General features: G+C 47.0%; 45 non-coding genes and 14 pseudogenes across 45 annotated transcripts in view; all 59 read right to left on the bottom strand.

The window, feature by feature from the left end:
- Positions 1-52: 52 nt before the first annotated feature.
- On the bottom strand, positions 53-171 carry LOC138550226 (5S ribosomal RNA). Its single transcript, XR_011293982.1, has one exon. It is a non-coding gene; the product is annotated as a 5S ribosomal RNA (ribosomal RNA).
- Positions 172-277: 106 nt separating this feature from the next.
- On the bottom strand, positions 278-396 carry LOC138539879 (5S ribosomal RNA). Its single transcript, XR_011287940.1, has one exon. It is a non-coding gene; the product is annotated as a 5S ribosomal RNA (ribosomal RNA).
- Positions 397-502: 106 nt separating this feature from the next.
- LOC138538669 (5S ribosomal RNA) lies at positions 503-621 on the bottom strand. Its single transcript, XR_011286760.1, has one exon. It is a non-coding gene; the product is annotated as a 5S ribosomal RNA (ribosomal RNA).
- Positions 622-1,084: 463 nt separating this feature from the next.
- Positions 1,085-1,193, bottom strand: LOC138546389 (5S ribosomal RNA; annotated as a pseudogene).
- A 106-nt stretch (positions 1,194-1,299) lies between these two features.
- Positions 1,300-1,418, bottom strand: LOC138547920 (5S ribosomal RNA). The gene has a single exon (XR_011291744.1). It is a non-coding gene; the product is annotated as a 5S ribosomal RNA (ribosomal RNA).
- A 106-nt stretch (positions 1,419-1,524) lies between these two features.
- Positions 1,525-1,643, bottom strand: LOC138550225 (5S ribosomal RNA). The gene has a single exon (XR_011293981.1). It is a non-coding gene; the product is annotated as a 5S ribosomal RNA (ribosomal RNA).
- A 106-nt stretch (positions 1,644-1,749) lies between these two features.
- On the bottom strand, positions 1,750-1,868 carry LOC138541360 (5S ribosomal RNA). Its single transcript, XR_011289369.1, has one exon. It is a non-coding gene; the product is annotated as a 5S ribosomal RNA (ribosomal RNA).
- A 106-nt stretch (positions 1,869-1,974) lies between these two features.
- On the bottom strand, positions 1,975-2,093 carry LOC138538668 (5S ribosomal RNA). Its single transcript, XR_011286759.1, has one exon. It is a non-coding gene; the product is annotated as a 5S ribosomal RNA (ribosomal RNA).
- A 464-nt stretch (positions 2,094-2,557) lies between these two features.
- LOC138543506 (5S ribosomal RNA) lies at positions 2,558-2,666 on the bottom strand (annotated as a pseudogene).
- Positions 2,667-2,771: 105 nt separating this feature from the next.
- LOC138537212 (5S ribosomal RNA) lies at positions 2,772-2,890 on the bottom strand. The gene has a single exon (XR_011285355.1). It is a non-coding gene; the product is annotated as a 5S ribosomal RNA (ribosomal RNA).
- A 106-nt stretch (positions 2,891-2,996) lies between these two features.
- LOC138541126 (5S ribosomal RNA) lies at positions 2,997-3,115 on the bottom strand. Its single transcript, XR_011289141.1, has one exon. It is a non-coding gene; the product is annotated as a 5S ribosomal RNA (ribosomal RNA).
- Positions 3,116-3,569: 454 nt separating this feature from the next.
- On the bottom strand, positions 3,570-3,678 carry LOC138543505 (5S ribosomal RNA; annotated as a pseudogene).
- Positions 3,679-3,783: 105 nt separating this feature from the next.
- Positions 3,784-3,902, bottom strand: LOC138549155 (5S ribosomal RNA). The gene has a single exon (XR_011292940.1). It is a non-coding gene; the product is annotated as a 5S ribosomal RNA (ribosomal RNA).
- A 106-nt stretch (positions 3,903-4,008) lies between these two features.
- On the bottom strand, positions 4,009-4,127 carry LOC138541573 (5S ribosomal RNA). The gene has a single exon (XR_011289576.1). It is a non-coding gene; the product is annotated as a 5S ribosomal RNA (ribosomal RNA).
- Positions 4,128-4,233: 106 nt separating this feature from the next.
- Positions 4,234-4,352, bottom strand: LOC138549026 (5S ribosomal RNA). Its single transcript, XR_011292814.1, has one exon. It is a non-coding gene; the product is annotated as a 5S ribosomal RNA (ribosomal RNA).
- A 463-nt stretch (positions 4,353-4,815) lies between these two features.
- LOC138546387 (5S ribosomal RNA) lies at positions 4,816-4,924 on the bottom strand (annotated as a pseudogene).
- A 106-nt stretch (positions 4,925-5,030) lies between these two features.
- On the bottom strand, positions 5,031-5,149 carry LOC138547919 (5S ribosomal RNA). The gene has a single exon (XR_011291743.1). It is a non-coding gene; the product is annotated as a 5S ribosomal RNA (ribosomal RNA).
- A 106-nt stretch (positions 5,150-5,255) lies between these two features.
- Positions 5,256-5,374, bottom strand: LOC138550224 (5S ribosomal RNA). The gene has a single exon (XR_011293980.1). It is a non-coding gene; the product is annotated as a 5S ribosomal RNA (ribosomal RNA).
- A 106-nt stretch (positions 5,375-5,480) lies between these two features.
- On the bottom strand, positions 5,481-5,599 carry LOC138542027 (5S ribosomal RNA). Its single transcript, XR_011290017.1, has one exon. It is a non-coding gene; the product is annotated as a 5S ribosomal RNA (ribosomal RNA).
- A 106-nt stretch (positions 5,600-5,705) lies between these two features.
- On the bottom strand, positions 5,706-5,824 carry LOC138538666 (5S ribosomal RNA). The gene has a single exon (XR_011286757.1). It is a non-coding gene; the product is annotated as a 5S ribosomal RNA (ribosomal RNA).
- A 463-nt stretch (positions 5,825-6,287) lies between these two features.
- On the bottom strand, positions 6,288-6,396 carry LOC138546386 (5S ribosomal RNA; annotated as a pseudogene).
- A 106-nt stretch (positions 6,397-6,502) lies between these two features.
- LOC138547918 (5S ribosomal RNA) lies at positions 6,503-6,621 on the bottom strand. Its single transcript, XR_011291742.1, has one exon. It is a non-coding gene; the product is annotated as a 5S ribosomal RNA (ribosomal RNA).
- Positions 6,622-6,727: 106 nt separating this feature from the next.
- LOC138550223 (5S ribosomal RNA) lies at positions 6,728-6,846 on the bottom strand. The gene has a single exon (XR_011293979.1). It is a non-coding gene; the product is annotated as a 5S ribosomal RNA (ribosomal RNA).
- Positions 6,847-6,952: 106 nt separating this feature from the next.
- Positions 6,953-7,071, bottom strand: LOC138539877 (5S ribosomal RNA). The gene has a single exon (XR_011287939.1). It is a non-coding gene; the product is annotated as a 5S ribosomal RNA (ribosomal RNA).
- A 106-nt stretch (positions 7,072-7,177) lies between these two features.
- Positions 7,178-7,296, bottom strand: LOC138538665 (5S ribosomal RNA). The gene has a single exon (XR_011286756.1). It is a non-coding gene; the product is annotated as a 5S ribosomal RNA (ribosomal RNA).
- A 464-nt stretch (positions 7,297-7,760) lies between these two features.
- LOC138543503 (5S ribosomal RNA) lies at positions 7,761-7,869 on the bottom strand (annotated as a pseudogene).
- A 105-nt stretch (positions 7,870-7,974) lies between these two features.
- On the bottom strand, positions 7,975-8,093 carry LOC138549144 (5S ribosomal RNA). Its single transcript, XR_011292929.1, has one exon. It is a non-coding gene; the product is annotated as a 5S ribosomal RNA (ribosomal RNA).
- Positions 8,094-8,199: 106 nt separating this feature from the next.
- On the bottom strand, positions 8,200-8,318 carry LOC138541561 (5S ribosomal RNA). Its single transcript, XR_011289565.1, has one exon. It is a non-coding gene; the product is annotated as a 5S ribosomal RNA (ribosomal RNA).
- Positions 8,319-8,424: 106 nt separating this feature from the next.
- Positions 8,425-8,543, bottom strand: LOC138537441 (5S ribosomal RNA). Its single transcript, XR_011285575.1, has one exon. It is a non-coding gene; the product is annotated as a 5S ribosomal RNA (ribosomal RNA).
- Positions 8,544-9,006: 463 nt separating this feature from the next.
- LOC138546851 (5S ribosomal RNA) lies at positions 9,007-9,115 on the bottom strand (annotated as a pseudogene).
- Positions 9,116-9,221: 106 nt separating this feature from the next.
- On the bottom strand, positions 9,222-9,340 carry LOC138547917 (5S ribosomal RNA). The gene has a single exon (XR_011291741.1). It is a non-coding gene; the product is annotated as a 5S ribosomal RNA (ribosomal RNA).
- Positions 9,341-9,446: 106 nt separating this feature from the next.
- LOC138539876 (5S ribosomal RNA) lies at positions 9,447-9,565 on the bottom strand. The gene has a single exon (XR_011287938.1). It is a non-coding gene; the product is annotated as a 5S ribosomal RNA (ribosomal RNA).
- Positions 9,566-9,671: 106 nt separating this feature from the next.
- Positions 9,672-9,790, bottom strand: LOC138538664 (5S ribosomal RNA). Its single transcript, XR_011286755.1, has one exon. It is a non-coding gene; the product is annotated as a 5S ribosomal RNA (ribosomal RNA).
- A 464-nt stretch (positions 9,791-10,254) lies between these two features.
- LOC138545850 (5S ribosomal RNA) lies at positions 10,255-10,366 on the bottom strand (annotated as a pseudogene).
- A 105-nt stretch (positions 10,367-10,471) lies between these two features.
- On the bottom strand, positions 10,472-10,590 carry LOC138549133 (5S ribosomal RNA). Its single transcript, XR_011292918.1, has one exon. It is a non-coding gene; the product is annotated as a 5S ribosomal RNA (ribosomal RNA).
- Positions 10,591-10,696: 106 nt separating this feature from the next.
- LOC138541550 (5S ribosomal RNA) lies at positions 10,697-10,815 on the bottom strand. Its single transcript, XR_011289554.1, has one exon. It is a non-coding gene; the product is annotated as a 5S ribosomal RNA (ribosomal RNA).
- Positions 10,816-10,921: 106 nt separating this feature from the next.
- Positions 10,922-11,040, bottom strand: LOC138537329 (5S ribosomal RNA). The gene has a single exon (XR_011285468.1). It is a non-coding gene; the product is annotated as a 5S ribosomal RNA (ribosomal RNA).
- A 453-nt stretch (positions 11,041-11,493) lies between these two features.
- On the bottom strand, positions 11,494-11,602 carry LOC138546385 (5S ribosomal RNA; annotated as a pseudogene).
- Positions 11,603-11,708: 106 nt separating this feature from the next.
- LOC138547916 (5S ribosomal RNA) lies at positions 11,709-11,827 on the bottom strand. The gene has a single exon (XR_011291740.1). It is a non-coding gene; the product is annotated as a 5S ribosomal RNA (ribosomal RNA).
- Positions 11,828-11,933: 106 nt separating this feature from the next.
- Positions 11,934-12,052, bottom strand: LOC138550222 (5S ribosomal RNA). The gene has a single exon (XR_011293978.1). It is a non-coding gene; the product is annotated as a 5S ribosomal RNA (ribosomal RNA).
- Positions 12,053-12,158: 106 nt separating this feature from the next.
- LOC138539875 (5S ribosomal RNA) lies at positions 12,159-12,277 on the bottom strand. Its single transcript, XR_011287937.1, has one exon. It is a non-coding gene; the product is annotated as a 5S ribosomal RNA (ribosomal RNA).
- A 106-nt stretch (positions 12,278-12,383) lies between these two features.
- Positions 12,384-12,502, bottom strand: LOC138538663 (5S ribosomal RNA). Its single transcript, XR_011286754.1, has one exon. It is a non-coding gene; the product is annotated as a 5S ribosomal RNA (ribosomal RNA).
- A 464-nt stretch (positions 12,503-12,966) lies between these two features.
- LOC138544403 (5S ribosomal RNA) lies at positions 12,967-13,075 on the bottom strand (annotated as a pseudogene).
- A 105-nt stretch (positions 13,076-13,180) lies between these two features.
- Positions 13,181-13,299, bottom strand: LOC138549629 (5S ribosomal RNA). Its single transcript, XR_011293406.1, has one exon. It is a non-coding gene; the product is annotated as a 5S ribosomal RNA (ribosomal RNA).
- A 106-nt stretch (positions 13,300-13,405) lies between these two features.
- LOC138541538 (5S ribosomal RNA) lies at positions 13,406-13,524 on the bottom strand. Its single transcript, XR_011289543.1, has one exon. It is a non-coding gene; the product is annotated as a 5S ribosomal RNA (ribosomal RNA).
- Positions 13,525-13,630: 106 nt separating this feature from the next.
- On the bottom strand, positions 13,631-13,749 carry LOC138549025 (5S ribosomal RNA). The gene has a single exon (XR_011292813.1). It is a non-coding gene; the product is annotated as a 5S ribosomal RNA (ribosomal RNA).
- Positions 13,750-14,212: 463 nt separating this feature from the next.
- LOC138546666 (5S ribosomal RNA) lies at positions 14,213-14,321 on the bottom strand (annotated as a pseudogene).
- Positions 14,322-14,427: 106 nt separating this feature from the next.
- LOC138540688 (5S ribosomal RNA) lies at positions 14,428-14,546 on the bottom strand. The gene has a single exon (XR_011288726.1). It is a non-coding gene; the product is annotated as a 5S ribosomal RNA (ribosomal RNA).
- Positions 14,547-14,652: 106 nt separating this feature from the next.
- LOC138543117 (5S ribosomal RNA) lies at positions 14,653-14,761 on the bottom strand (annotated as a pseudogene).
- A 106-nt stretch (positions 14,762-14,867) lies between these two features.
- On the bottom strand, positions 14,868-14,986 carry LOC138539874 (5S ribosomal RNA). Its single transcript, XR_011287936.1, has one exon. It is a non-coding gene; the product is annotated as a 5S ribosomal RNA (ribosomal RNA).
- Positions 14,987-15,092: 106 nt separating this feature from the next.
- On the bottom strand, positions 15,093-15,211 carry LOC138538662 (5S ribosomal RNA). The gene has a single exon (XR_011286753.1). It is a non-coding gene; the product is annotated as a 5S ribosomal RNA (ribosomal RNA).
- Positions 15,212-15,675: 464 nt separating this feature from the next.
- Positions 15,676-15,784, bottom strand: LOC138543502 (5S ribosomal RNA; annotated as a pseudogene).
- Positions 15,785-15,889: 105 nt separating this feature from the next.
- Positions 15,890-16,008, bottom strand: LOC138538074 (5S ribosomal RNA). The gene has a single exon (XR_011286187.1). It is a non-coding gene; the product is annotated as a 5S ribosomal RNA (ribosomal RNA).
- Positions 16,009-16,114: 106 nt separating this feature from the next.
- LOC138541527 (5S ribosomal RNA) lies at positions 16,115-16,233 on the bottom strand. Its single transcript, XR_011289532.1, has one exon. It is a non-coding gene; the product is annotated as a 5S ribosomal RNA (ribosomal RNA).
- A 106-nt stretch (positions 16,234-16,339) lies between these two features.
- LOC138549024 (5S ribosomal RNA) lies at positions 16,340-16,458 on the bottom strand. The gene has a single exon (XR_011292812.1). It is a non-coding gene; the product is annotated as a 5S ribosomal RNA (ribosomal RNA).
- A 463-nt stretch (positions 16,459-16,921) lies between these two features.
- On the bottom strand, positions 16,922-17,030 carry LOC138546384 (5S ribosomal RNA; annotated as a pseudogene).
- A 106-nt stretch (positions 17,031-17,136) lies between these two features.
- On the bottom strand, positions 17,137-17,255 carry LOC138547915 (5S ribosomal RNA). The gene has a single exon (XR_011291739.1). It is a non-coding gene; the product is annotated as a 5S ribosomal RNA (ribosomal RNA).
- Positions 17,256-17,361: 106 nt separating this feature from the next.
- Positions 17,362-17,480, bottom strand: LOC138550220 (5S ribosomal RNA). The gene has a single exon (XR_011293976.1). It is a non-coding gene; the product is annotated as a 5S ribosomal RNA (ribosomal RNA).
- Positions 17,481-17,586: 106 nt separating this feature from the next.
- Positions 17,587-17,677, bottom strand: part of LOC138541515 (5S ribosomal RNA) — a 119-nt gene continuing 28 nt past the window's right edge. Inside the window, exon 1 of the ribosomal RNA XR_011289520.1 lies at positions 17,587-17,677. This exon is cut by the window's right edge and continues 28 nt beyond it. This is a non-coding gene — a ribosomal RNA (5S ribosomal RNA).

The following is a 17,677-nucleotide window of genomic DNA, read 5'->3' as shown; positions in this document are numbered from 1 at the left end:
TTTTGAAAGGCAATTGAGAAATGGCTCACTTCCTGAACTTGGAGCACAAAAAAGCCTACAGCACCTGGTATTCCCAGGCGGTCTCCCATCCAGGTACTAACGAGGCCCGACACTGCTTAGCTTCCGAGATCAGACGAGATCGGGCGCATTCAGTGTGGTGTGGCCGTAGGCTCTGGTTCTTGTGAGTTTTGTACTTTTAAGCATCTAGTCGGCTAGACCTTGCAGTTTTGAAAGGCAATTGAGAAATGGCTCACTTCCTGAACTTGGAGTACAAAAAAGCCTACAGCACCTGGTATTCCCAGGCGGTCTTCCATCCAGGTACTAACTAGGCCCGACACTGCTTAGCTTCTGAGATCAGACGAGATCAGGCACATTCAGTGTGGTGTGGCCGTAGGCTCTGGGCCTAGTGAGTTTTGTACTTTTAAGCATCTAGTCGGCTAGACCTTGCAGTTTTAAAAGGCAATTGAGAAAGGGCTCACTTCCTGAACTTGGAGCACAAAAAAGCCTACAGCACCTGGTATTCCCAGGCGGTCTCCCATCCAGGTACTAACTAGGCCTGACACTGCTTAACTTCCGAGATCAGTCGAGATCGGGTGCATTCAGTGTGGTGTGGCCGTAGGCTCTAGGAATGCTAAGAATATTACTCTTATGCATTTGCATTTAGTAAGCTAAGCCATGCAGCCACTTGCAACATGATACCACGCTCATCGCTCGATCAGGCTCGATCAGGCGAGATATATAAGACTGGTGGGCCCATTCAGGACTCCTATGTCTGGTAGGATAACTTTAATTCATCCATCCTGTGTCTGTTGCAGGGAGGTGGAGAGAACAATCAACACAATAATGGTTTTCTTTCATGCCTCTTGAAGGACTCAATATTCTCTGTACTGCATTACATGTGAAAGTCGATTTATTACCCATGAACACACTACCTGTATGCTAATTCTATGTAAAAAGGTAGCTCCAGCCCTCATGATGTTGTCCAACATTTCCGCTATAAAACGGGATACAATTATTTTGGAAACATACCAAATTTGAAAAATAATTGAGAAGTTGCGCAATTACTAATCATGGAGCACAAAAAAGCCTACAGCACCTGGTATTCCCAGGCAGTCTCCCATCCAGGTACTAACTAGGCCTGACCCTGCTTAGCTTCCGAGATCGGGCACATTCAGTGTGGTGTGGCCGTAGGCTCTGGGCCTAGTGAGTTTTGTACTTTTAAGCATCTAGTCGGCTAGACCTTGCAGTTTTGAAAGGCAATTGTGAAATGGCTCACTTCCTGAACTTGGAGCACAAAAAAGCCTACAGCACCTGGTATTCCCAGGTGGTCTCCCATCCAGGTACTAACTAGGCCCGACACTGCTTAGCTTCCGAGATCAGACGAGATCGGGCGCAATCAGTGTGGTGTGGCCGTAGGCTCTGGGCCTAGTGAGTTTTGTACTTTTAAGCATCTAGTCAGCTAGACCTTGCAGTTTTGAAAGGCAATTGAGAAATGGCTCACTTCCTGAACTTGGAGCACAAAAAAGCCTACAGCACCTGGTATTCCCAGGCGGTCTCCCATCCAGGTACTAACGAGGCCCGACACTGCTTAGCTTCCGAGATCAGACGAGATCGGGCGCATTCAGTGTGGTGTGGCCGTAGGCTCTGGTCCTTGTGAGTTTTGTACTTTTAAGCATCTAGTCGGCTAGACCTTGCAGTTTTGAAAGGCAATTGAGAAATGGCTCACTTCCTGAACTTGGAGTACAAAAAAGCCTACAGCACCTGGTATTCCCAGGCGGTTTTCCATCCAGGTACTAACTAGGCCCGACACTGCTTAGCTTCTGAGATCAGACGAGATCAGGCACATTCAGTGTGGTGTGGCCGTAGGCTCTGGGCCTAGTGAGTTTTGTACTTTTAAGCATCTAGTCGGCTAGACCTTGCAGTTTTAAAAGGCAATTGAGAAAGGGCTCACTTCCTGAACTTGGAGCACAAAAAAGCCTACAGCACCTGGTATTCCCAGGCGGTCTCCCATCCAGGTACTAACTAGGCCTGACACTGCTTAACTTCCGAGATCAGTCGAGATCGGGTGCATTCAGTGTGGTGTGGCCGTAGGCTCTAGGAATGCTAAGAATATTACTCTTATGCATTTGCATTTAGTAAGCTAAGCCATGCAGCCACTTGCAACATGATACCACGCTCATCGCTCGATCAGGCTCGATCAGGCGAGATATATAAGACTGGTGGGCCCATTCAGGACTCCTATGTCTGGTAGGATAACTTTAATTCATCCATCCTGTGTCTGTTGCAGGGAGGTGGAGAGAACAATCAACACAATAATGGTTTTCTTTCATGCCTCTTGAAGGACTCAATATTCTCTGTACTGCATTACATGTGAAAGTTGATTTATTACCCATGAACACACTACCTGTATGCTAATTCTATGTAAAAAGGTAGCTCCAGCCCTCATGATGTTGTCCAACATTTCCGCTATAAAACGGGATACAATTATTTTGGAAACATACCAAATTTGAAAAATAATTGAGAAGTTGCGCAATTACTAATCATGGAGCACAAAAAAAGCCTACAGCACCTGGTATTCCCAGGCAGTCTCCCATCCAGGTACTAACTAGGCCCGACCCTGCTTAGCTTCCGAGATCGGGCGCATTCAGTGTGGTGTGGCCGTAGGCTCTGGGCCTAGTGAGTTTGTACTTTTAAGCATCTAGTCGGCTAGACCTTGCAGTTTTGAAAGGCAATTGTGAAATGGCTCACTTCCTGAACTTGGAGCACAAAAAAGCCTACAGCACCTGGTATTCCCAGGTGGTCTCCCATCCAGGTACTAACTAGGCCCGACACTGCTTAGCTTCTGAGATCAGACGAGATCTGGCGCATTCAGTGTGGTGTGGCCGTAGGCTCTGGGCCTAGTGAGTTTTGTACTTTTAAGCATCTAGTCGGCTAGACCTTGCAGTTTTAAAAGGCAATTGAGAAAGGGCTCACTTCCTGAACTTGGAGCACAAAAAAGCCTACAGCACCTGGTATTCCCAGGCGGTCTCCCATCCAGGTACTAACTAGGCCTGACACTGCTTAACTTCCGAGATCAGACGAGATTGGGTGCATTCAGTGTGGTGTGGCCGTAGGCTCTAGGAATGCTAAGAATATTACTCTTATGCATTTGGATTTAGTAAGCTAAGCCATGCAGCCACTTGCAACATGATACCACGCTCATCGCTCGATCAGGCGAGATATATAAGACTGGTGGGCCCATTCAGGACTCCTATGTCTGGTAGGATAACTTTAATTCATCCATCCTGTGTCTGTTGCAGGGAGGTGGAGAGAACAATCAACACAATAATGGTTTTCTTTCATGCCTCTTGAAGGACTCAATATTCTCTGTACTGCATTACATGTGAAAGTTGATTTATTACCCATGAACACACTACCTGTATGCTAATTCTATGTAAAAAGGTAGCTCCAGCCCTCATGATGTTGTCCAACATTTCCGCTATAAAACGGGATACAATTATTTTGGAAACATACCAAATTTGAAAAATAATTGAGAAGTTGCGCAATTACTAATCATGGAGCACAAAAAAAGCCTACAGCACCTGGTATTCCCAGGCAGTCTCCCATCCAGGTACTAACTAGGCCCGACCCTGCTTAGCTTCCGAGATCGGGCGCATTCAGTGTGGTGTGGCCGTAGGCTCTGGGCCTAGTGAGTTTGTACTTTTAAGCATCTAGTCGGCTAGACCTTGCAGTTTTGAAAGGCAATTGTGAAATGGCTCACTTCCTGAACTTGGAGCACAAAAAAGCCTACAGCACCTGGTATTCCCAGGTGGTCTCCCATCCAGGTACTAACTAGGCCCGACACTGCTTAGCTTCCGAGATCAGACGAGATCGGGCGCATTCAGTGTGGTGTGGCCGTAGGCTCTGGGCCTAGTGAGTTTTGTACTTTTAAGCATCTAGTCGGCTAGACCTTGCAGTTTTGAAAGGCAATTGAGAAATGGCTCACTTCCTGAACTTGGAGTACAAAAAAGCCTACAGCACCTGGTATTCCCAGGCGGTCTCCCATCCAGGTACTAACTAGGCCCGACACTGCTTAGCTTCTGAGATCAGACGAGATCAGGCGCATTCAGTGTGGTGTGGCCGTAGGCTCTGGGCCTAGTGAGTGTTGTACTTTTAAGCATCTAGTCGGCTAGACCTTGCAGTTTTAAAAGGCAATTGAGAAAGGGCTCACTTCCTGAACTTGGAGCACAAAAAAGCCTACAGCACCTGGTATTCCCAGGCGGTCTCCCATCCAGGTACTAACTAGGCCTGACACTGCTTAACTTCCGAGATCAGACGAGATCGGGTGCATTCAGTGTGGTGTGGCCGTAGGCTCTAGGAATGCTAAGAATATTACTCTTATGCATTTGCATTTAGTAAGCTAAGCCATGCAGCCACTTGCAACATGATACCACGCTCATCGCTCGATCAGGCTCGATCAGGCGAGATATATAAGACTGGTGGGCCCATTCAGGACTCCTATGTCTGGTAGGATAACTTTAATTCATCCATCCTGTGTCTGTTGCAGGGAGGTGGAGAGAACAATCAACACAATAATGGTTTTCTTTCATGCCTCTTGAAGGACTCAATATTCTCTGTACTGCATTACATGTGAAAGTCGATTTATTACCCATGAACACACTACCTGTATGCTAATTCTATGTAAAAAGGTAGCTCCAGACCTCATGATGTTGTCCAACATTTCCGCTATAAAACGGGATACAATTATTTTGGAAACATACCAAATTTGAAAAATAATTGAGAAGTTGCGCAATTACTAATCATGGAGCACAAAAAAGCCTACAGCACCTGGTATTCCCAGGCAGTCTCCCATCCAGGTACTAACTAGGCCTGACCCTGCTTAGCTTCCGAGATCGGGCACATTCAGTGTGGTGTGGCCGTAGGCTCTGGGCCTAGTGAGTTTTGTACTTTTAAGCATCTAGTCGGCTAGACCTTGCAGTTTTGAAAGGCAATTGTGAAATGGCTCACTTCCTGAACTTGGAGCACAAAAAAGCCTACAGCACCTGGTATTCCCAGGTGGTCTCCCATCCAGGTACTAACTAGGCCCGACACTGCTTAGCTTCCGAGATCAGACGAGATCGGGCGCAATCAGTGTGGTGTGGCCGTAGGCTCTGGGCCTAGTGAGTTTTGTACTTTTAAGCATCTAGTCAGCTAGACCTTGCAGTTTTGAAAGGCAATTGAGAAATGGCTCACTTCCTGAACTTGGAGCACAAAAAAGCCTACAGCACCTGGTATTCCCAGGCGGTCTCCCATCCAGGTACTAACGAGGCCCGACACTGCTTAGCTTCCGAGATCAGACGAGATCGGGCGCATTCAGTGTGGTGTGGCCGTAGGCTCTGGTTCTTGTGAGTTTTGTACTTTTAAGCATCTAGTCGGCTAGACCTTGCAGTTTTGAAAGGCAATTGAGAAATGGCTCACTTCCTGAACTTGGAGTACAAAAAAGCCTACAGCACCTGGTATTCCCAGGCGGTCTTCCATCCAGGTACTAACTAGGCCCGACACTGCTTAGCTTCTGAGATCAGACGAGATCAGGCACATTCAGTGTGGTGTGGCCCTAGGCTCTGGGCCTAGTGAGTTTTGTACTTTTAAGCATCTAGTCGGCTAGACCTTGCAGTTTTAAAAGGCAATTGAGAAAGGGCTCACTTCCTGAACTTGGAGCACAAAAAAGCCTACAGCACCTGGTATTCCCAGGCGGTCTCCCATCCAGGTACTAACTAGGCCTGACACTGCTTAACTTCCGAGATCAGTCGAGATCGGGTGCATTCAGTGTGGTGTGGCCGTAGGCTCTAGGAATGCTAAGAATATTACTCTTATGCATTTGCATTTAGTAAGCTAAGCCATGCAGCCACTTGCAACATGATACCACGCTCATCGCTCGATCAGGCTCGATCAGGCGAGATATATAAGACTGGTGGGCCCATTCAGGACTCCTATGTCTGGTAGGATAACTTTAATTCATCCATCCTGTGTCTGTTGCAGGGAGGTGGAGAGAACAATCAACACAATAATGGTTTTCTTTCATGCCTCTTGAAGGACTCAATATTCTCTGTACTGCATTACATGTGAAAGTCGATTTATTACCCATGAACACACTACCTGTATGCTAATTCTATGTAAAAAGGTAGCTCCAGCCCTCATGATGTTGTCCAACATTTCCGCTATAAAACGGGATACAATTATTTTGGAAACATACCAAATTTGAAAAATAATTGAGAAGTTGCGCAATTACTAATCATGGAGCACAAAAAAGCCTACAGCACCTGGTATTCCCAGGCAGTCTCCCATCCAGGTACTAACTAGGCCTGACCCTGCTTAGCTTCCGAGATCGGGCACATTCAGTGTGGTGTGGCCGTAGGCTCTGGGCCTAGTGAGTTTTGTACTTTTAAGCATCTAGTCGGCTAGACCTTGCAGTTTTGAAAGGCAATTGTGAAATGGCTCACTTCCTGAACTTGGAGCACAAAAAAGCCTACAGCACCTGGTATTCCCAGGTGGTCTCCCATCCAGGTACTAACTAGGCCCGACACTGCTTAGCTTCCGAGATCAGACGAGATCGGGCGCAATCAGTGTGGTGTGGCCGTAGGCTCTGGGCCTAGTGAGTTTTGTACTTTTAAGCATCTAGTCAGCTAGACCTTGCAGTTTTGAAAGGCAATTGAGAAATGGCTCACTTCCTGAACTTGGAGCACAAAAAAGCCTACAGCACCTGGTATTCCCAGGCGGTCTCCCATCCAGGTACTAACGAGGCCCGACACTGCTTAGCTTCCGAGATCAGACGAGATCGGGCGCATTCAGTGTGGTGTGGCCGTAGGCTCTGGTCCTTGTGAGTTTTGTACTTTTAAGCATCTAGTCGGCTAGACCTTGCAGTTTTGAAAGGCAATTGAGAAATGGCTCACTTCCTGAACTTGGAGTACAAAAAAGCCTACAGCACCTGGTATTCCCAGGCGGTCTTCCATCCAGGTACTAACTAGGCCCGACACTGCTTAGCTTCTGAGATCAGACGAGATCAGGCACATTCAGTGTGGTGTGGCCGTAGGCTCTGGGCCTAGTGAGTTTTGTACTTTTAAGCATCTAGTCGGCTAGACCTTGCAGTTTTAAAAGGCAATTGAGAAAGGGCTCACTTCCTGAACTTGGAGCACAAAAAAGCCTACAGCACCTGGTATTCCCAGGCGGTCTCCCATCCAGGTACTAACTAGGCCTGACACTGCTTAACTTCCGAGATCAGTCGAGATCGGGTGCATTCAGTGTGGTGTGGCCGTAGGCTCTAGGAATGCTAAGAATATTACTCTTATGCATTTGCATTTAGTAAGCTAAGCCATGCAGCCACTTGCAACATGATACCACGCTCATCGCTCGATCAGGCTCGATCAGGCGAGATATATAAGACTGGTGGGCCCATTCAGGACTCCTATGTCTGGTAGGATAACTTTAATTCATCCATCCTGTGTCTGTTGCAGGGAGGTGGAGAGAACAATCAACACAATAATGGTTTTCTTTCATGCCTCTTGAAGGACTCAATATTCTCTGTACTGCATTACATGTGAAAGTTGATTTATTACCCATGAACACACTACCTGTATGCTAATTCTATGTAAAAAGGTAGCTCCAGCCCTCATGATGTTGTCCAACATTTCCGCTATAAAACGGGATACAATTATTTTGGAAACATACCAAATTTGAAAAATAATTGAGAAGTTGCGCAATTACTAATCATGGAGCACAAAAAAAGCCTACAGCACCTGGTATTCCCAGGCAGTCTCCCATCCAGGTACTAACTAGGCCCGACCCTGCTTAGCTTCCGAGATCGGGCGCATTCAGTGTGGTGTGGCCGTAGGCTCTGGGCCTAGTGAGTTTGTACTTTTAAGCATCTAGTCGGCTAGACCTTGCAGTTTTGAAAGGCAATTGTGAAATGGCTCACTTCCTGAACTTGGAGCACAAAAAAGCCTACAGCACCTGGTATTCCCAGGTGGTCTCCCATCCAGGTACTAACTAGGCCCGACACTGCTTAGCTTCCGAGATCAGACGAGATCGGGCGCATTCAGTGTGGTGTGGCCGTAGGCTCTGGGCCTAGTGAGTTTTGTACTTTTAAGCATCTAGTCGGCTAGACCTTGCAGTTTTGAAAGGCAATTGAGAAATGGCTCACTTCCTGAACTTGGAGTACAAAAAAGCCTACAGCACCTGGTATTCCCAGGCGGTCTCCCATCCAGGTACTAACTAGGCCCGACACTGCTTAGCTTCTGAGATCAGACGAGATCAGGCGCATTCAGTGTGGTGTGGCCGTAGGCTCTGGGCCTAGTGAGTGTTGTACTTTTAAGCATCTAGTCGGCTAGACCTTGCAGTTTTAAAAGGCAATTGAGAAAGGGCTCACTTCCTGAACTTGGAGCACAAAAAAGCCTACAGCACCTGGTATTCCAAGGCGGTCTCCCATCCAGGTACTAACTAGGCCTGACACTGCTTAACTTCCGAGATCAGACGAGATCGGGTGCATTCAGTGTGGTGTGGCCGTAGGCTCTAGGAATGCTAAGAATATTACTCTTATGCATTTGCATTTAGTAAGCTAAGCCATGCAGCCACTTGCAACATGATACCACGCTCATCGCTCGATCAGGCTCGATCAGGCGAGATATATAAGACTGGTGGGCCCATTCAGGACTCCTATGTCTGGTAGGATAACTTTAATTCATCCATCCTGTGTCTGTTGCAGGGAGGTGGAGAGAACAATCAACACAATAATGGTTTTCTTTCATGCCTCTTGAAGGACTCAATATTCTCTGTACTGCATTACATGTGAAAGTCGATTTATTACCCATGAACACACTACCTGTATGCTAATTCTATGTAAAAAGGTAGCTCCAGCCCTCATGATGTTGTCCAACATTTCCGCTATAAAACGGGATACAATTATTTTGGAAACCTACCAAATTTGAAAAATAATTGAGAAGTTGCGCAATTACTAATCATGGAGCACAAAAAAGCCTACAGCACCTGGTATTCCCAGGCAGTCTCCCATCCAGGTACTAACTAGGCCTGACCCTGCTTAGCTTCCGAGATCGGGCACATTCAGTGTGGTGTGGCCATAGGCTCTGGGCCTAGTGAGTTTTGTACTTTTAAGCATCTAGTCGGCTAGACCTTTCAGTTTTGAAAGGCAATTGTGAAATGGCTCACTTCCTGAACTTGGAGCACAAAAAAGCCTACAGCACCTGGTATTCCCAGGTGGTCTCCCATCCAGGTACTAACTAGGCCCGACACTGCTTAGCTTCCGAGATCAGACGAGATCGGGCGCAATCAGTGTGGTGTGGCCGTAGGCTCTGGGCCTAGTGAGTTTTGTACTTTTAAGCATCTAGTCGGCTAGACCTTGCAGTTTTGAAAGGCAATTGAGAAATGGCTCACTTCCTGAACTTGGAGTACAAAAAAGCCTACAGCACCTGGTATTCCCAGGCGGTCTTCCATCCAGGTACTAACTAGGCCCGACACTGCTTAGCTTCTGAGATCAGACGAGATCAGGCACATTCAGTGTGGTGTGGCCGTAGGCTCTGGGCCTAGTGAGTTTTGTACTTTTAAGCATCTAGTCGGCTAGACCTTGCAGTTTTAAAAGGCAATTGAGAAAGGGCTCACTTCCTGAACTTGGAGCACAAAAAAGCCTACAGCACCTGGTATTCCCAGGCGGTCTCCCATCCAGGTACTAACTAGGCCTGACACTGCTTAACTTCCGAGATCAGTCGAGATCGGGTGCATTCAGTGTGGTGTGGCCGTAGGCTCTAGGAATGCTAAGAATATTACTCTTATGCATTTGCATTTAGTAAGCTAAGCCATGCAGCCACTTGCAACATGATACCACGCTCATCGCTCGATCAGGCTCGATCAGGCGAGATATATAAGACTGGTGGGCCCATTCAGGACTCCTATGTCTGGTAGGATAACTTTAATTCATCCATCCTGTGTCTGTTGCAGGGAGGTGGAGAGAACAATCAACACAATAATGGTTTTCTTTCATGCCTCTTGAAGGACTCAATATTCTCTGTACTGCATTACATGTGAAAGTTGATTTATTACCCATGAACACACTACCTGTATGCTAATTCTATGTAAAAAGGTAGCTCCAGCCCTCATGATGTTGTCCAACATTTCCGCTATAAAACGGGATACAATTATTTTGGAAACATACCAAATTTGAAAAATAATTGAGAAGTTGCGCAATTACTAATCATGGAGCACAAAAAAAGCCTACAGCACCTGGTATTCCCAGGCAGTCTCCCATCCAGGTACTAACTAGGCCCGACCCTGCTTAGCTTCCGAGATCGGGCGCATTATTCAGTGTGGTGTGGCCGTAGGCTCTGGGCCTAGTGAGTTTGTACTTTTAAGCATCTAGTCGGCTAGACCTTGCAGTTTTGAAAGGCAATTGTGAAATGGCTCACTTCCTGAACTTGGAGCACAAAAAAGCCTACAGCACCTGGTATTCCCAGGTGGTCTCCCATCCAGGTACTAACTAGGCCCGACACTGCTTAGCTTCCGAGATCAGACGAGATCGGGCGCATTCAGTGTGGTGTGGCCGTAGGCTCTGGGCCTAGTGAGTTTTGTACTTTTAAGCATCTAGTCGGCTAGACCTTGCAGTTTTGAAAGGCAATTGAGAAATGGCTCACTTCCTGAACTTGGAGTACAAAAAAGCCTACAGCACCTGGTATTCCCAGGCGGTCTCCCATCCAGGTACTAACTAGGCCCGACACTGCTTAGCTTCTGAGATCAGACGAGATCAGGCGCATTCAGTGTGGTGTGGCCGTAGGCTCTGGGCCTAGTGAGTGTTGTACTTTTAAGCATCTAGTCGGCTAGACCTTGCAGTTTTAAAAGGCAATTGAGAAAGGGCTCACTTCCTGAACTTGGAGCACAAAAAAGCCTACAGCACCTGGTATTCCCAGGCGGTCTCCCATCCAGGTACTAACTAGGCCTGACACTGCTTAACTTCCGAGATCAGACGAGATCGGGTGCATTCAGTGTGGTGTGGCCGTAGGTTCTAGGAATGCTAAGAATATTACTCTTATGCATTTGCATTTAGTAAGCTAAGCCATGCAGCCACTTGCAACATGATACCACGCTCATCGCTCGATCAGGCGAGATATATAAGACTGGTGGGCCCATTCAGGACTCCTATGTCTGGTAGGATAACTTTAATTCATCCATCCTGTGTCTGTTGCAGGGAGGTGGAGAGAACAATCAACACAATAATGGTTTTCTTTCATGCCTCTTGAAGGACTCAATATTCTCTGTACTGCATTACATGTGAAAGTCGATTTATTACCCATGAACACACTACCTGTATGCTAATTCTATGTAAAAAGGTAGCTCCAGCCCTCATGATGTTGTCCAACATTTCCGCTATAAAACGGGATACAATTATTTTGGAAACATACCAAATTTGAAAAATAATTGAGAAGTTGCGCAATTACTAATCATGGAGCACAAAAAAGCCTACAGCACCTGGTATTCCCAGGCAGTCTCCCATCCAGGTACTAACTAGGCCTGACCCTGCTTAGCTTCCGAGATCGGGCACATTCAGTGTGGTGTGGCCGTAGGCTCTGGGCCTAGTGAGTTTTGTACTTTTAAGCATCTAGTCGGCTAGACCTTGCAGTTTTGAAAGGCAATTGTGAAATGGCTCACTTCCTGAACTTGGAGCACAAAAAAGCCTACAGCACCTGGTATTCCCAGGTGGTCTCCCATCCAGGTACTAACTAGGCCCGACACTGCTTAGCTTCCGAGATCAGACGAGATCGGGCGCAATCAGTGTGGTGTGGCCGTAGGCTCTGGGCCTAGTGAGTTTTGTACTTTTAAGCATCTAGTCAGCTAGACCTTGCAGTTTTGAAAGGCAATTGAGAAATGGCTCACTTCCTGAACTTGGAGCACAAAAAAGCCTACAGCACCTGGTATTCCCAGGCGGTCTCCCATCCAGGTACTAACGAGGCCCGACACTGCTTAGCTTCCGAGATCAGACGAGATCGGGCGCATTCAGTGTGGTGTGGCCGTAGGCTCTGGTCCTTGTGAGTTTTGTACTTTTAAGCATCTAGTCGGCTAGACCTTGCAGTTTTGAAAGGCAATTGAGAAATGGCTCACTTCCTGAACTTGGAGTACAAAAAAGCCTACAGCACCTGGTATTCCCAGGCGGTCTTCCATCCAGGTACTAACTAGGCCCGACACTGCTTAGCTTCTGAGATCAGACGAGATCAGGCACATTCAGTGTGGTGTGGCCGTAGGCTCTGGGCCTAGTGAGTTTTGTACTTTTAAGCATCTAGTCGGCTAGACCTTGCAGTTTTAAAAGGCAATTGAGAAAGGGCTCACTTCCTGAACTTGGAGCACAAAAAAGCCTACAGCACCTGGTATTCCCAGGCGGTCTCCCATCCAGGTACTAACTAGGCCTGACACTGCTTAACTTCCGAGATCAGTCGAGATCGGGTGCATTCAGTGTGGTGTGGCCGTAGGCTCTAGGAATGCTAAGAATATTACTCTTATGCATTTGCATTTAGTAAGCTAAGCCATGCAGCCACTTGCAACATGATACCACGCTCATCGCTCGATCAGGCTCGATCAGGCGAGATATATAAGACTGGTGGGCCCATTCAGGACTCCTATGTCTGGTAGGATAACTTTAATTCATCCATCCTGTGTCTGTTGCAGGGAGGTGGAGAGAACAATCAACACAATAATGGTTTTCTTTCATGCCTCTTGAAGGACTCAATATTCTCTGTACTGCATTACATGTGAAAGTTGATTTATTACCCATGAACACACTACCTGTATGCTAATTCTATGTAAAAAGGTAGCTCCAGCCCTCATGATGTTGTCCAACATTTCCGCTATAAAACGGGATACAATTATTTTGGAAACATACCAAATTTGAAAAATAATTGAGAAGTTGCGCAATTACTAATCATGGAGCACAAAAAAATCCTACAGCACCTGGTATTCCCAGGCAGTCTCCCATCCAGGTACTAACTAGGCCCGACCCTGCTTAGCTTCCGAGATCGGGCGCATTCAGTGTGGTGTGGCCGTAGGCTCTGGGTCTAGTGAGTTTGTACTTTTAAGCATCTAGTCGGCTAGACCTTGCAGTTTTGAAAGGCAATTGTGAAATGGCTCACTTCCTGAACTTGGAGCACAAAAAAGCCTACAGCACCTGGTATTCCCAGGTGGTCTCCCATCCAGGTACTAACTAGGCCCGACACTACTTAGCTTCCGAGATCAGACGAGATCGGGCGCATTCAGTGTGGTGTGGCCGTAGGCTCTGGGCCTAGTGAGTTTTGTACTTTTAAGCATCTAGTCGGCTAGACCTTGCAGTTTTGAAAGGCAATTGAGAAATGGCTCACTTCCTGAACTTGGAGTACAAAAAAGCCTACAGCACCTGGTATTCCCAGGCGGTCTCCCATCCAGGTACTAACTAGGCCCGACACTGCTTAGCTTCTGAGATCAGACGAGATCAGGCGCATTCAGTGTGGTGTGGCCGTAGGCTCTGGGCCTAGTGAGTGTTGTACTTTTAAGCATCTAGTCGGCTAGACCTTGCAGTTTTAAAAGGCAATTGAGAAAGGGCTCACTTCCTGAACTTGGAGCACAAAAAAGCCTACAGCACCTGGTATTCCCAGGCGGTCTCCCATCCAGGTACTAACTAGGCCTGACACTGCTTAACTTCCGAGATCAGACGAGATCGGGTGCATTCAGTGTGGTGTGGCCGTAGGCTCTAGGAATGCTAAGAATATTACTCTTATGCATTTGCATTTAGTAAGCTAAGCCATGCAGCCACTTGCAACATGATACCACGCTCATCGCTCGATCAGGCTCGATCAGGCGAGATATATAAGACTGGTGGGCCCATTCAGGACTCCTATGTCTGGTAGGATAACTTTAATTCATCCATCCTGTGTCTGTTGCAGGGAGGTGGAGAGAACAATCAACACAATAATGGTTTTCTTTCATGCCTCTTGAAGGACTCAATATTCTCTGTACTGCATTACATGTGAAAGTCGATTTATTACCCATGAACACACTACCTGTATGCTAATTCTATGTAAAAAGGTAGCTCCAGACCTCATGATGTTGTCCAACATTTCCGCTATAAAACGGGATACAATTATTTTGGAAACATACCAAATTTGAAAAATAATTGAGAAGTTGCGCAATTACTAATCATGGAGCACAAAAAAGCCTACAGCACCTGGTATTCCCAGGCAGTCTCCCATCCAGGTACTATCTAGGCCTGACCCTGCTTAGCTTCCGAGATCGGGCACATTCAGTGTGGTGTGGCCGTAGGCTCTGGGCCTAGTGAGTTTTGTACTTTTAAGCATCTAGTCGGCTAGACCTTGCAGTTTTGAAAGGCAATTGTGAAATGGCTCACTTCCTGAACTTGGAGCACAAAAAAGCCTACAGCACCTGGTATTCCCAGGTGGTCTCTCATCCAGGTACTAACTAGGCCCGACACTGCTTAGCTTCCGAGATCAGACGAGATCGGGCGCAATCAGTGTGGTGTGGCCGTAGGCTCTGGGCCTAGTGAGTTTTGTACTTTTAAGCATCTAGTCAGCTAGACCTTGCAGTTTTGAAAGGCAATTGAGAAATGGCTCACTTCCTGAACTTGGAGCACAAAAAAGCCTACAGCACCTGGTATTCCCAGGCGGTCTCCCATCCAGGTACTAACGAGGCCCGACACTGCTTAGCTTCCGAGATCAGGCGCATTCAGTGTGGTGTGGCCGTAGGCTCTGGTTCTTGTGAGTTTTGTACTTTTAAGCATCTAGTCGGCTAGACCTTGCAGTTTTGAAAGGCAATTGAGAAATGGCTCACTTCCTGAACTTGGAGTACAAAAAAGCCTACAGCACCTGGTATTCCCAGGCGGTCTTCCATCCAGGTACTAACTAGGCCCGACACTGCTTAGCTTCTGAGATCAGACGAGATCAGGCACATTCAGTGTGGTGTGGCCGTAGGCTCTGGGCCTAGTGAGTTTTGTACTTTTAAGCATCTAGTCGGCTAGACCTTGCAGTTTTAAAAGGCAATTGAGAAAGGGCTCACTTCCTGAACTTGGAGCACAAAAAAGCCTACAGCACCTGGTATTCCCAGGCGGTCTCCCATCCAGGTACTAACTAGGCCTGACACTGCTTAACTTCCGAGATCAGTCGAGATCGGGTGCATTCAGTGTGGTGTGGCCGTAGGCTCTAGGAATGCTAAGAATATTACTCTTATGCATTTGCATTTAGTAAGCTAAGCCATGCAGCCACTTGCAACATGATACCACGCTCATCGCTCGATCAGGCTCGATCAGGCGAGATATATAAGACTGGTGGGCCCATTCAGGACTCCTATGTCTGGTAGGATAACTTTAATTCATCCATCCTGTGTCTGTTGCAGGGAGGTGGAGAGAACAATCAACACAACAATGGTTTTCTTTCATGCCTCTTGAAGGACTCAATATTCTCTGTACTGCATTACATGTGAAAGTTGATTTATTACCCATGAACACACTACCTGTATGCTAATTCTATGTAAAAAGGTAGCTCCAGCCCTCATGATGTTGTCCAACATTTCCGCTATAAAACGGGATACAATTATTTTGGAAACATACCAAATTTGAAAAATAATTGAGAAGTTGCGCAATTACTAATCATGGAGCACAAAAAAAGCCTACAGCACCTGGTATTCCCAGGCAGTCTCCCATCCAGGTACTAACTAGGCCCGACCCTGCTTAGCTTCCGAGATCGGGCGCATTCAGTGTGGTGTGGCCGTAGGCTCTGGGCCTAGTGAGTTTGTACTTTTAAGCATCTAGTCGGCTAGACCTTGCAGTTTTGAAAGGCAATTGTGAAATGGCTCACTTCCTGAACTTGGAGCACAAAAAAGCCTACAGCACCTGGTATTCCCAGGTGGTCTCCCATCCAGGTACTAACTAGGCCCCACACTGCTTAGCTTCCGAGATCAGACGAGATCGGGCGCATTCAGTGTGGTGTGGCCGTAGGCTCTGGGCCTAGTGAGTTTTGTACTTTTAAGCATCTAGTCGGCTAGACCTTGCAGTTTTGAAAGGCAATTGAGAAATGGCTCACTTCCTGAACTTGGAGTACAAAAAAGCCTACAGCACCTGGTATTCCCAGGCGGTCTCCCATCCAGGTACTAACTAGGCCCGACACTGCTTAGCTTCTGAGATCAGACGAGATCAGGCGCATTCAGTGTGGTGTGGCCGTAGGCTCTGGGCCTAGTGAGTGTTGTACTTTTAAGCATCTAGTCGGCTAGACCTTGCAGTTTTAAAAGGCAATTGAGAAAGGGCTCACTTCCTGAACTTGGAGCACAAAAAAGCCTACAGCACCTGGTATTCCCAGGCGGTCTCCCATCCAGGTACTAACTAGGCCTGACACTGCTTAACTTCCGAGATCAGACGAGATCGGGTGCATTCAGTGTGGTGTGGCCGTAGGCTCTAGGAATGCTAAGAATATTACTCTTATGCATTTGCATTTAGTAAGCTAAGCCATGCAGCCACTTGCAACATGATACCACGCTCATCGCTCGATCAGGCTCGATCAGGCGAGATATATAAGACTGGTGGGCCCATTCAGGACTCCTATGTCTGGTAGGATAACTTTAATTCATCCATCCTGTGTCTGTTGCAGGGAGGTGGAGAGAACAATCAACACAATAATGGTTTTCTTTCATGCCTCTTGAAGGACTCAATATTCTCTGTACTGCATTACATGTGAAAGTCGATTTATTACCCATGAACACACTACCTGTATGCTAATTCTATGTAAAAAGGTAGCTCCAGCCCTCATGATGTTGTCCAACATTTCCGCTATAAAACGGGATACAATTATTTTGGAAACATACCAAATTTGAAAAATAATTGAGAAGTTGCGCAATTACTAATCATGGAGCACAAAAAAGCCTACAGCACCTGGTATTCCCAGGCAGTCTCCCATCCAGGTACTAACTAGGCCTGACCCTGCTTAGCTTCCGAGATCGGGCACATTCAGTGTGGTGTGGCCGTAGGCTCTGGGCCTAGTGAGTTTTGTACTTTTAAGCATCTAGTCGGCTAGACCTTGCAGTTTTGAAAGGCAATTGTGAAATGGCTCACTTCCTGAACTTGGAGCACAAAAAAGCCTACAGCACCTGGTATTCCCAGGTGGTCTCCCATCCAGGTACTAACTAGGCCCGACACTGCTTAGCTTCCGAGATCAGACGAGATCGGGCGCAATCAGTGTGGTGTGGCCGTAGGCTCTGGGCCTAGTGAGTTTTGTACTTTAAAGCATCTAGTCAGCTAGACCTTGCAGTTTTGAAAGGCAATTGAGAAATGGCTCACTTCCTGAACTTGGAGCACAAAAAAGCCTACAGCACCTGGTATTCCCAGGCGGTCTCCCATCCAGGTACTAACGAGGCCCGACACTGCTTAGCTTCCGAGATCAGACGAGATCGGGCGCATTCAGTGTGGTGTGGCCGTAGGCTCTGGTTCGTGTGAGTTTTGTACTTTTAAGCATCTAGTCGGCTAGACCTTGCAGTTTTGAAAGGCAATTGAGAAATGGCTCACTTCCTGAACTTGGAGTACAAAAAAGCCTACAGCACCTGGTATTCCCAGGCGGTCTCCCATCCAGGTACTAACTAGGCCCGACACTGCTTAGCTTCTGAGATCAGACGAGATCAG

The sequence above is a fragment of the Ambystoma mexicanum genome, unplaced genomic scaffold (assembly GCF_040938575.1).
Source record: "Ambystoma mexicanum isolate Mex_15411 unplaced genomic scaffold, UKY_AmexF1_1 Mex_scaf10, whole genome shotgun sequence".
Lineage (NCBI taxonomy): Eukaryota > Metazoa > Chordata > Amphibia > Caudata > Ambystomatidae > Ambystoma > Ambystoma mexicanum.
Note: the sequence above shows the minus strand (reverse complement) of the source record. Positions and strands in the feature narration are given on the sequence as shown.